The 13,209-nt window shown below is 41.9% G+C and overlaps 1 protein-coding gene and 1 long non-coding RNA gene across 6 annotated transcripts in view; both read right to left on the reverse strand.

The window, feature by feature from the left end:
* cica (capicua transcriptional repressor a) overlaps positions 1 to 1,351 on the reverse strand; it is a 52,871-nt gene extending 51,520 nt beyond the window's left edge. For all 3 annotated transcript variants that reach the window (XM_031754787.2, XM_031754785.2, XM_039605484.1), the window contains exon 1: positions 1,135 to 1,351. The gene's annotated coding sequence lies outside the window, so the exon portion shown is untranslated. The remainder of the gene's footprint in view (positions 1 to 1,134) is intronic.
* A 5,230-nt stretch (positions 1,352 to 6,581) lies between these two features.
* On the reverse strand, positions 6,582 to 13,209 carry LOC120435630. Of its 3 annotated transcripts, XR_005609796.1 has the most exons (5): positions 12,930 to 13,209; positions 11,625 to 11,986; positions 9,128 to 11,519; positions 8,116 to 8,318; positions 6,582 to 8,034 (listed from the first exon to the last, which is right to left on the reverse strand). It is a non-coding gene; the product is annotated as an uncharacterized LOC120435630 (long non-coding RNA). The 3 variants fall into 3 exon arrangements; XR_005609795.1 differs by having other exon boundaries at positions 8,116 to 11,519; XR_005609797.1 differs by lacking the exon at positions 12,930 to 13,209 and adding an exon at positions 12,083 to 12,102 and having other exon boundaries at positions 8,116 to 11,519.

Raw genomic sequence — 13,209 nt, forward strand, 5'->3', positions numbered from 1 at the left:
ATTCATTTTCTTAAATACTGAGGCTATTGTGACACCTCAAGTACACCGCTAGTAAGTGTGCATACAAAACTGAAATATCAGTGACAATATAGACACAGTCAACTTTCAGTCCCTTCTAAGATCGTTTCTAATCCACATCTAGCTGACAGATATCTAAAAGTTTTTTTCAAGTTCATAACAGGCTTACTACAGAGCTATAATGACGATAGGGCAGGTCAATATATGCATAATCATAAACCCGAGCAGATAACAGCTGTTAACTTTACCAAGACAAGGCCCCAGAGCACAAAATGCAAACAACAAGCGGTGATGTCACCTCTGCTTTAGCTGGATAGTGCCGTGTCAAGCCCTCGTAGTACCGCGATTACTACCAGTTTTACTCCAAACACTGCAGGCCGTAGCGTGCACCGACCAGGCCTCAACTAAACACACAAGGCCTCTTGGAAATCCTCTACTCACTGTAACCGGGAAATAACCGGTTTAACGGGCATACTGACCCTTAATGCCACCATATATGGCCCATATCTGCCAGCTTACACGACCTTACAGCGACAAACAGCTACACAAAGTCGCTTGTTTGGCCCATCCGAAAGTGACAACCGTGTGAAAATATAGCTAAAGCTGCCAGGATAATTTAGTATTGACCCTCGTCGTTATTAGCATAATTGCAGCCGTGTTACATGGGGTGGTTTGAGGGGGGGAAGTGTCAGTGTGTTGCCACAAACTAGTCCAAGGGGAGGAAAAAAGGCCTCTACAAGCGCTTTAAAACCACATATCAATCCCAATGGCCACGCTGATTTAATAAAAAACAGGAAGAAAGGATGACAAGCGAGGAGTTTTCGAGGTTTTTCGTAAATAAGCGCTGTTTCTGGAAAGTCCAACGGCTGTTATGGCGTTCTATTTTCTCGTGGAAAAGTTTCAGGCTCACTATGCCTAAGCCGCACCGCTCCCTGTTTTTTTTTCTCGCAGAAGACACCCATTCCGGTCTCTTCGCAGGCCACCCAGATATCGGAAACTGTGCTGATCAGCTCCTCTGCTAATACTGTTTGTGGTAAACATGAACAACGTTAGCAAACGCACAACAAGCCCCACTGCAGTGCTGCAGGAGAAGATTTGTAGGCAGCCTGTACTCACCAGAGCTCATGTATAGTACCCCGGTGTGTTTCTCTGATGAGTCTGCCGGGTAAAATAGGGCAGGGTGTCCAGTCGTCCGCAGCTGCCAGTTAGCGGCCGTTCATGTTTCTCCGGCAAAGCAACTTAAAAGGAGGAAAAACTACTGCCCTGTACATTCTACACTACAGTCGCAAAATGGTGAATGAAGCCCCAAAGCCTTGACAACCAGCCCGTCCGACCAATCGCGGAACACGAACGCGTACAGTAGCCAATAGAATGCCGCGTGAGGCGAGTAGGGGCGAGGCCGCACGTCAAAGCAAATTTGATTGACGGCGCATCGCGGCCAATCACAGTGTGGGAAAACACAGAACAGCTGTTCGGAGAGCGAGGCTGCTGCGTCCAATAGAGCTGCTATGTGGGTATGTCTGCGACTTTATACAGGCACGCAGGACGGGACTGAAACCTTTCTCTCCTCCTGCCTTTATTTATTTATTTATTTATTTATTTATTTATTTATTTAATTATCTTTTACATTTGGCTATAAACATTAATGCAGAAAAATGGGTTGTGGCTTGTCAAACTAAAGGTTAGACTTCCTTTTAGTGGACAGAGAAGAAAAAAATCACTGCCATGACATTATCAGATTTAATAAAGATCAAAATGTCAGGTCACCAGCTTCAGCTCACAGTTTCTAAAGCAGATTTAGTACGCTTTGTTAGCTGCATGTGTGCTATTTATGTATCTGCATGTGTTCCCATGTGCTGCACAGCTGCACTGTGCTCCATGTAAGCCACAGGTTGAGTGTAGTTTCAACAGGAGCCACAGAGAAAAAAACACCAACTCCCAAATTCTCATGCTTTCTCTCCCTTCCCTTCTTCCATCCTTCTTTCACCCTCTAAGCAAATCAGAGGCGCTCTGAAAAGCACAGTGCCCCTTTGTCCCGCCTCCTTAGCCAATCAGGACACCCACTGGAGGCTATACGTCACCAGAGCCATCTGTTATTGGTTGAGAGGCCCGAGGTCTGCAGGCCAATGACCGAGTGGTGTGGTGAGGTCATTATGCTTGTTGCCATCAGCTTGGCCAAACAGAAGGAGTGAAACCCCAGTGAGTAAGTTGGTCCAAACATGGGATTATGGCTCCTGAGAGAGTGACCCATATACACTGTGGGCCTCCCTGCACAAACACACACACACATACACTGTGGGAGATGTTTGCAGGAGCAGATACCCAGAGGAATACAGCACAACACGGAACATGCAGGAAGCACAGAGGCATAGTTTCCTAAGACACTAATGGCGTTGCTGTGTAGCAGTGCGGCACGCCGTTTCTATAGCTTACAGGCACAGATGGCGAGCATGGTCAGTGATGATACAGAGCTGGCTGGCTGGCTGGTTGCGGCATTGCAGTCTGTCTGGCGCACTCACACGCACATGTACACACAGGCGAGCGGGCACGCTTCCATAGCTACACACAACTGGGCGCACACATAAACACAGGCACCTACACACACACAGCAGGCGCAGTGAAGTTATAACATGCCTGGGCATTACATAAGCTGTACGTGCATTGGAGCACACACACACACATATATATGCACAGACTTTTATGTGTATTGTACAGCCTCTTTGAGCATGCAAACAGGCTCTGTTGCACATACAACAAACAGAGCACAGGTTTATTCTAAGTGTTAGGTTGCACACGCATGCTCGGGGTCAGCTTTCATGTATTAACTGTACACATATGAAGAACTTGTGACTCGCAAATCAGATACACACACACACTTAAGAGTGAGTGGGATCTCCAGACATCCACACCCTGTATAGTGAAGCACTGCAGTCTCTTCCTCTGCTCATTCACTGTAGACAAGTGTGTATTCAAGAAATGTAGGGCGAGTAGCAACTTTGAGGGGTGGCTGGTTTCGTAAGGCGCCGTCGAGAGACATTAGAGTGAGACGGAAACCCGAGATTTAAGTCTCTGCAATGCTTAGAGTGAGGCTGGAAATCAAAATGTGAAGGAAAGGTGGAAGTGAGACAGGTGGAGTGAATAAAGAAGGACAGGAGACTGCAAAGAGAGGGGGAGAAAGGGAGACAAGAGACAGGCGTGAATCATGTAAGAAAAAAAGAAGAAAAAGAAAATGGTTGGACAGCTTCTCAGACTGAGAACGGCTGTTTGCCGCAGAAGTCGAGCTGCTTGTGAATGAGCGGCATAAATCCGGCCGGTATTAGCACCTCTGAGCACTTTCTAAGAATGAGACGGAGAGCTGTGGATAAGCCCCCCCAATCCCAGTCACTTTACACTAAATGCATTATGGCCACTTAGCTGCTAAACAGCTCCAGGGACCCTGCACTGTGCCTGACCCAACACTCTAACATGCTCTAATTCAAGTGTGTGTGTGTTTTAAAAAAAGAAACAATTCGCCAATGAGATGAGTCCAGCACTTCTCTTCTTCAACCGTGCCCAGCATTTTGAAGTTGAATAGGTGTACAGTAGATTTAACAGCCTGCACTTGGGGTGTGAGTAATACAATCTGACACGAGTGTGGAGTCACTCATAGATAATGCATGTATAATTATCTACAAAAGCCTGCAAAACTTGAAATAACTCTCCAGTGTAAGCTGAATAAGGTTGTCCCCAAATATGTGGAAATACTTCAAATTACACAGTGCAATAACCTTCAAAATAAACAAAAAGACATTTCAGTTATGCACCGAGTGATATTACCTCAGCCTGCAGCTTATCAACTACCATTCCACTTGAATTTCATGGGTTAGCATGGCGCTAACCATGGTTTTTGTAAACCGCCTAACCTGGATAACCCTAAAGCTGACTTTAAGACTTGGTTGAACATAAGTAAAAAATATCATAGTACTTAATGATGTATTACTTCTGTATACCAAGTATTGCAATACTCATTGCACTGCAGGATAATCATCTCAGGCAGACTTAAAAGGAGATTAATGTCTTTCAGCAGAAAAGTTATCATTGAATTAAAAGCAGTGTTGGGGCTATTATTCAAAAAAAGCAATGTATCACACATTACTTAATTACTCCCTGAAGAAAGTAATTTGTTACACGGCTAAATGCATTATTTTCTGGTGCATTGTGACATGTCCTAAAATTTATTGTCACATATTTAACAATTGCCAGTATAAACCTCAGACTAGCGTCCCACACACTGACGCAAATGAATATGCTGATGACACACCTCTGACCTTTCTTTTAGCGTTTGAACTTAGATCTGACAACACAAAGTAATGCTGCAAACCAGCTCAAAGAGACTTCAAAGTGTTCATGCAATGTGTTTCTTGAGTAGAAACATGCACAGGTAAAAATGGAGGTTACAGTGCTGTAAACCTGACTGCTCAGTCGCTGTCTTTGTTATCTGCTGAAGATCAGGATCTGGCTGCAGGCCTAGGGTCAGCATACACTCGCTCCTGGTTCTCTGCTAGCTCTGCATTAGGACGCTTCATGTGCAGATGTTTGCAAACAGCTGTATTAGCAGTATAATGAAGATATTTTTGTCCTCAGTTCAGCCTTCTTGTGCTTTTTTTGGTTTGTTTTTGTATTAAAAATAAATTTAATGACCACATTTTCACTCCTCAACAGGTGTGGACTACAACACCATTTTTTTCTTGCCCGCACACAAGCTAAAATCAGCTGACTGTACCATCATCTTTGATGTTGTTTGTTTTTCTTTTTTTTAGAACAGTTTAAAGAAAATGGATAAATGACTTAAATGTGATTAATTGACCAAGAATATATAATAAATAAATAAAAAGTTGAAATAAACCACTAAAATGATGACAAACAACTGTAATCATTAGCTAATATTAATGATTACAGAAAGTCAGAAAGTCTTGAAACTTTCACTGTTGTATGCATGAGCAGCTGAAACATTTAGCTTACAGTATGGATAAAAAAGTAAAATAGCTTGATAAAATTAACAAAAAAAGACTGAAGTTATAACCTTGAGTATAGCTGACCGCTGACAGTGTTAGCCTACAGTATGTATACACAATAAATTGTTAGTTAAACATACTGAATGAACTGAACAAATAAAAGTTGACAATTGTTAAGTAAAACTATGGTTAGCAGTTGACATTAAATACCCGAAAGTTAGCCAAACAGAAAAAGAAATTTAAAAAAAAGTCATTTGAAATATTATTTGAGCATTAGCTGAATAGCTTGCAGTTATAATGATATCTAAAAAATGATAGATGTTAATAGCTAAAATATTATGCTATTATTTGGGTGAGCAGTTGTAACAACTGGATACAATTATAGATTAAACCTTTACTGTAATCATTAGCTAAAATCAGGTTAAACAGATTAAACTGTTAGCTAAACAGTGTGACAGCTTGCTGAATAGTAGCTAGGTAGCTAGCTGGTAAGTCCAAAATCATTAACTAATGGTAAAGCTAACATTTGCAGTTGTTAGCTAAAAGTATGGACAAAGAAAGTAAACTGCTGGCTAAATATAACAGATAAACTAGAACTAGTTATATATATTTTTAAATAAGCATTGCCTGTCAGGTGAAATCTAAAAATAGACATTCATGAAAATTTACTGACATGAAATCAGTCTTTCTGCTCTAATTTCAAACTGTGTTGTTATAAAACATTCTGCCATTTTGCATGCATCTTTAGAATTACTGCCACCTTGTGGCAGCAGTTGGCTATTGTTTCTGGAAGCAGGCTTAACTCTGCTTGACCTGGGGCTACTGGAATCTTTAGCTTCCTTTGATTTCATGGACATGTATGTGTCCTGTAAACAACAGCTGGACCCTGTCAAGCTAAGAACCCAGCAGGTTTGATGTGAAACCGATGGGGGACCAATGTGCTAGACAAACTACTGCTCTGGTTTCACTGCTCTGAGATCAGTTTCCATCAGTGGCCATGTGGAAACAGAAGTAAATGACTGTGACTTATCAACTTCACAGATAAGTTTCCTCTTATGAACCACCTTGACCAACGTGTGATTTAGAAAAGTCAGAGATGTAGGCTCTGCACTTTCAGGTTAGTATTTATGAGAAATCACTTGATTGACAGACAGTTTAACCAGCTGTTTTGCCAACACAGCACCTTTATTTTTAATTAAGATTTTAATCCTCCTGTATGTATTGAGAGTCAGTGTTAGACAGTGGGCAAACTCTTTAAGTCAGCAGGAATTTTTTGGTCATTAATCAATGTGTAGGTCTATTTTTCTGAGCTCACTAAAACCTGTTTTTAAAGATATGTGGTCTTCACAAAGCAGCCTGGGCAAACATATGATTTTATAGAATATAGAATATAGAATATAACGCATTACTGTAGCTCAAACAGCATATGAAGCATATAAATTCAGCTCAACCTTCAACACCTACAGCAGTAATCCATATAACACTGATGGGGAACCATGTTCTGCAGAATACACTTGATACTTTAAGTGCAATTTGCCAATAATACAGATTTATGTGTAGTAAGGTGGTTTCATTGCTACTTTTATTAAAGGAGTGCTTCTAAAAAATCCTCCATCACTCTTCATTGTGAGCTAATAGCAAACATTTAGATGACAACTATATAAGTAATAGTATTTCACAACTCTATAAGATGTTCTCTTTTTGGAGGGGGTTGAGGTGGGGTGGCTGTCTCTGTTTGCGTTCCTGTAAAAGTCACCACATGTCACCTTGGGTAAGAATATGTATTCTTAACATAAACATATACAAGGATGAATCTAAATGAAGCTTATGCGTAAGTTCAATAAGGAACATCTGTAATCAGTCATCCGCCTGCTTTCCTGGGTGTTCGAGCTGCTAGTCTGTTCTCTTCATCACTTCCTCTTTCCCACGCTTGCAAACTCAATCATTACTCTACTCCAGTCTTTTTCTTGCCCACCTTCTGTGAGCCAATCAGCTGCTATTCTGTCTACTGTAAATCTCACTGCTTTTCTGTCATTCCCCCTTCATCTTCATTACCACCACCACCATCTAGACTCTGGGGTTCCTAATTCCTATCATTGTTAGGACTCCAGTCTGCTATGATGGGTCAACTGAGTTTAATTGTCAAACAGCATAATAATAGTCAAATTCTTTATCTCAATACATCATGTTCGTTTCTTCCAAATGGACTCCTGTGAAAAGCCGTTTTCTTATCTGCTGTTTCTGAGTTCAGGTACTAATTTTAACACTTGTGCACACCCTGTGATAAATGTTTTCACCGAGCAGGCTTGTTTGTTTCTGAATTTGCTGTCACAGTTTAGCTGTTTTCATTTCCACTGACACATCAGGAGTATGAGGGTTTTGTTCCTCCCTGTCTGTTAATGTTGCTTCAGGGCTTGACTCATACTCTCTAACAGGCAGAGACGCCGGATGACTCCAGGCCTGCTGTTTACAAAAAATGTAAAACTTCATTTAAAAGGCCTCACATGTTGTATGCTTGCCTCACTTCTGTCATACAACTGATACCACACGCTTTCTGTGCCAGCAGCCGAAACATTAAACATCACTGCGACTTGGCTTGTATAATACGACGACTCCCACTTCACTTCATTTCGCATATTTCTCTTATGTAAGTGCATTACAAGTATTGGTTTGCATATTTAAATAACACGAACTATCAAACCTACCACAGTGACCACACAATGACCACAGTCTCTTACTCTCGATGTTGCAATAATCATCAGAAATGAAGCAAAAGACAACTATTTTTAACTGTAAAGGCTGTGAATCAGCGGTGCCCACACAGAGCTAAGCTGACAGATTAGTTGGACGTGATTGGACATAAAACAATGAATGGAAATCTGACAGAGCGATAAAGCTGGTGGACATGCACGGCATCTGCAGCAGCCGTCTCTGCTCAGTAGATGGTGCCATCTCTCCTGTGAATAAACCCGGAGGCTTCGGTGCAAGTCATCTTTGATGCTCCCGATTCTTTGACTCATGGCTAGAAGATGAGCGTTGGATCAAAATGTAGGTAAGACTGAGACCTTTTGTGTGATATAACTTGTTTTGACCAGCGACTTACCCTTAAAATGCACTTTGTGACATTTTACTATTTATGTTGGCACAGGGAGGGATAGTGGGATGGAGATGGAGCTGCCAGGCAGGAGGAAAAAATGAAGAGCAAAGAGAAGATTCATGGATGTAGTGAAGGACATGCAGAGGGTTGGCGTGACAGGATACTGAGGATGGAGTCGGATGGAGACAGACGACCCGCTGTGGCGAGCCCTAAAGGGAGCAGGCGAGAGAAGATTTAATTTCACCGCTTACTCCGTTTCATCATTTGAGATTTGTATTTTCTTACAGTTTTTCTCAGTTGCTAAGGAACATTTCTCAGAACTTTTCTCAGTCTTCTCAAAGCTTTAAACATAAAACCCTGTTTTCAAAATACTTTAACCTCTTGTGAGGCAAACCCTCACAGTTCAGAACTACACATAAATCTTCAGATCACACGCATGACCATAAAAATATAAACACCATTCAACATTGATGACACGCTGCATAAAAAAAATTAAAAACAGTGTTCTTGACATGTAACTCTGGTCTTTCCAAACTCGGGGTTGTTTTATAATTCTACAAAAATGATAAAGTATGAAATAAAAACAGAAATGAGTCCTCCACTGCCACCTCCCTCCTCCTCCAGTATCATGTAACATCACAGTACAGCAGAGGTTTAAGATCATGGTGGCTTATTTTAAATTCTTTTATATGTCATGCTGTAATTTACGTATGAAAGCAGATGGTTCATCCAACATAACTATGTGTTATAAGAGTATGAATCAAGCGCACATGAAGGAAATGTGGAGCCGGTAAACCATAGTTTAAGACAAAGAAGTCTGATGGTGTATTATTTTCTTTGAAAGTACAAGTGTTGGGTCCTTTCCCGTTTATAGTTTGCATTTTTTGTAGAACTGCAAGAGAATCACTTTTTCAAGGATCTGGAGTCAAATGCAGGACATCAGAATAAAGGCTTAACAGGCTTATTGAAGATAGAGTCATCTTGAGAGGTATTTCCTCCGCAGCTTTTCTTTTCTCACCACCGGTTTCACCACACGGGCGTGGAGACGTCCACAGCAGAGTCGAACTACACATCGACCTGGCATCAACCGAGGGGACTCTTCAGCCTTAAAGAGCCAGTGGGTAATCACTGGATTGCAGACAGTTGGATGATTATGGATGATACGAAACAGCTTCCAGGTGTGTAGCCAGAGTAACCATGGGAACAAACGCCATCTCTGAAACACACAAGCAGGTTAAGGGACAAACCCACACTCACACTCACACAGAGAGAGGAAAGAGATGCAGATTGCCACAGGAGGACAAGAGGACTGTGACACACATGAGGTTTCAAGTGTTGAGTTACACATACAGAAGTTTACTAAAATCTGCTCAGCTTTTTAGAATTCATGAGACAATTAAAATCCAAGAAGAGCCTCTGTCCACTCAGATGAGGACCTATTTATGTTGGAAACATTGGGAAATACTGCTCTCTTTGCTTCTCGAGCCACAACCTTTGAGATGCATTGTTTTACATCCTGAAGCCCTATCAGATCACCTGATGCTGGAGAGACACAGAGACATCAGCAGATCAGAGTGAGCTTTATATCCAAACACCTACAAAGTCCTGAGTTGTCTACACAAAGTTGACAAACTAAGAATCTCAAAGACACTAACATCTCTTAGTGTTTCAAACACACACTCAAAATAAAAGCTTCTTTGCCCTCATAACCATGAAGCAATAATTCAGACTGAATACATGAAAATCAAAGGTGTATGCATTCAAAAAAAGATTAATACGGGGTCTGCAATTTGTGTCTAATGAGCTAAAAACCATTTAAAGTTTGGTTGATTCACTACATTAGCTTAAATCACCGAGATTTTGGTTCACATAAAGTGAGTTGGGGCTTTTGCAGTTCACAAAAACACTGTAATACTCGAGTATCTTCTTCTCATTTAGGTCCAAGGTAATAACTCGACAGCAACCCCTCGCTGGCTAATCTGCTGGATGAGAACATGTTAACTCAGCAGCAGACCCGAGCAGCCGGTAGTGGACGCTCTCATCTTGTGACTCTCGCAAATAATGAGTCCTCATTACTCACATGAGCCATGAGGACAATTTGTCACCAGTAATACACTCAAATACGTTCTGCGGTTCAGGTACGCATCAGGCAGCATGTGATCTTCTACACACGCTGACCTGCACTAAGTCAACTTCACTGACATCTGTTTAAATCAGTCTGGATTGATTCTGAGAGGGCAACGCTCTTTAAATCACCCCTAGATACATACTAATAGCTCATTTTGCATTTCACTCTGGATTAGGGCAGGGCTGTCAAACTCATTTCAGTTGGTGGGTCACAAATTACAGCCCAAAACAACTGCTCTGTGCGCCTGTCTTTAAATTTAAAAGAAAACAAGTGAACATTCACATTTAATAAACTATTCATTTCAAAAGCAGATGATGAACAGCAAAGAGAACGTTTTCACAGGGCTCTCTGCAGTCCTGTGAAACACTAACCCCATGACAAGTTCATTGTAGGGTGTCTTCCTCTCTCATGTGCTTACATTTATTAAAGTTATTACCAACATAAGGCAGTCTTGTCAGGGGAGGCCAGTGTCTCCCCACCCCTATGGTGGCTCCCCTGGTCAGTTGCTTCCAGGTGCTGCTAATCAAATGCATTTGGTTAGTTGAGCGTTAGTAAGTGTGAGCATCTATTTTAAAGCAGACTGTCACCTCTGAAGGGGAGCATTCAGGTGTGTTAACACAAAGCCATAATCTTCCCGGAACAAAATTAACCCCATCTCAGACTCTACAGGCCTCAGTCAGCATGTTAAAAGCCTCTTCTGTCTATAAAGAATACAGCAGCACATTGTATGTATGCAAAGCCACATCTGAGCAAACCACAAGACTTCTGGTAAAATGTCCTTTGCACAGGCGAGACCAAACACATCATGCTAACCATAAAGCACAGGGGTGGAGGGGTGATTATTTGGGCTGATTTTCAAACCATCTGAAGGTGTGACTTTTGTCCTGTAGATGCAGATGCAAGTCTGAGTCTTGGCCTGTCAAGGAGGCTCTTCTATGTTGTGCCATGCGTTTATAGGGAGTGGCTCTCTGGTTTCTACAGTCAATGTAGAAGTCCAAGCATTCCTCACTGCACGGCATACCCCGTGTCGTTTAGCTCGTGTTTGGGAGTTTTATCCTTGGGATGAACCAGTTGTTGTCTGAGGGTGTGGCTGAGTCTGAAGTGTTGTTCTTGGAGAAAATTCTCTCGAGTTTCTCTGACAAACCTGCTACATAAGTAAAGGCTGTTATGTTTGTCATTCTGTTTTTCTATTGCTAATGTCTGTTTCCTCTGTATTCAAACAACTTCAAGAACTCCAGTCATCCTCTTTCAAGCTTCTAAGACCACGAAGTACTACAAGGACCTGGAAAAAATGACAAAGAGGGGAGGGATATAAAATATTCCAAATGTTTCTTGAACTGTTAGCACAAGTGTATATGTGTATGTATCTATCCATCCATTCACTTACGCGTTTCCTTTTGAGGGTCGCAAGGGGCGCTGGAGCCTATGGCAGCTATCTTAGGGCGAGAGGCAGGGTACGCCCTGGACAGGTCGCTAGTCTGTCACAGGGCTAAACATTCGTACTCACATTCACTCACACCTATGGGCAATTTAGATTTTTCTAAAAACAATGGGCAATTCAGATTTTTCAATTAACCTATCCCCACTAACTGCATGCCTTTTGAACTGTGGGAAGAAACCGGGGAGAACATGCAAACTCCACACAGAAAGACCCTGGCCTGATAGTGGAATTGAACTCACAACCTTCTTGCTGTAAGGCAACAGTGCTAACCGTGCCACCATGCTGCCCGTGTGTCACATGTGTAGGATCTGAAAAAAAGGGGAGGGCTATAAAATATTCCAAATGTTTCTTGAATTGTCAGCACAAGTGTATATGTGTATGTATCTATCCATCCATTCACTTACGCTTTTCCTTTTCAGGGTCGCGGGGGGCGCTGGAGCCTATGGCAGCTAGGGTGAGAGGCAGGGTACACCCTGGACAGGTCGCTAGTCTGTCACAGGGCTAAACATTCATACTCACATTCACTCACACCTATGGGCAATTTAGATTTTTCTAAAAACAATGGGCAATTCAGATTTTCAATTAACCTATCCCCACTAACTGCATGCCTTTTGGAATGTGGGAAGAAACCAGGGAGAACATGCAAACTCCACACAGAAAGACCCTGGCCTGATGGTGGAATTGAACTCAGGACCTTCTTGCTGTGAGGTAACAGTGCTAACTGTGCCACCATGCTGCCCGTGTATCACATGTGTAGGATCTGAAAGAAAGGAAAAAGAGGGGAGGAATATAAAATGTTCCAAATGTTTCTTGACTTGTTAGCACAAGTGTGTGTATATATGATATTATATATTGATTTTAGAGAGGGGTGGTGAGAGTAAGAGTTTGGTTTCACTTTTTTCTGTTAATATTTGGATATTTTTCTTGCATTGTCATTTTTTGATTAGAAAAGCAGAATAAAACGTGCAAATTAGCTTAATTTATAGTTTGTTATACTCCTTCCCTCTAATACAAAGATTTCATTTCTAACTCTGAGTGTAAGTGCATCATTTAATAATAAGTGTTTCTGCTCACAAATGTCCACGAGCACAGACATGCACGCAAAAACTGCGTGACTCCTTGCTGGCTGTAACTCACCGCGCGTGTTCACCTGTAACGTCCTCTAAGAAGACGTGTGACCATTCTGATAGCCGTCTGTGTCTGCAGGTGAATGAGTGAAGCTACATAAACATTTAAATTAGCATAGCTTACCAGCAGTCACGGTAAACCCGACAACAACACAGTGGGTGAGGGTGGGAGCGGGGGGTCGCTTGACATTCTAACTTTAAAGGAAGGATTTTAACAGTATTTGCTGTGGGTTAAAGCAGTGGACCAGCAGGCTACATGATTGACATCCATAGAAGTTTCACTTAATCCCAAACACTGAGGATCGCCATTGTATAGCGGTCGCTAGGGTAACGTCACGTCGCCGTCATTGCGGATGTGGGCGGGGCTTAGCGCTAGAATCCCTTTGATCCTTTCATGTCTTGCG

This window comes from Oreochromis aureus, linkage group 22 (assembly GCF_013358895.1).
Source record: "Oreochromis aureus strain Israel breed Guangdong linkage group 22, ZZ_aureus, whole genome shotgun sequence".
NCBI classification, from domain to species: Eukaryota; Metazoa; Chordata; class Actinopteri; order Cichliformes; family Cichlidae; genus Oreochromis; species Oreochromis aureus.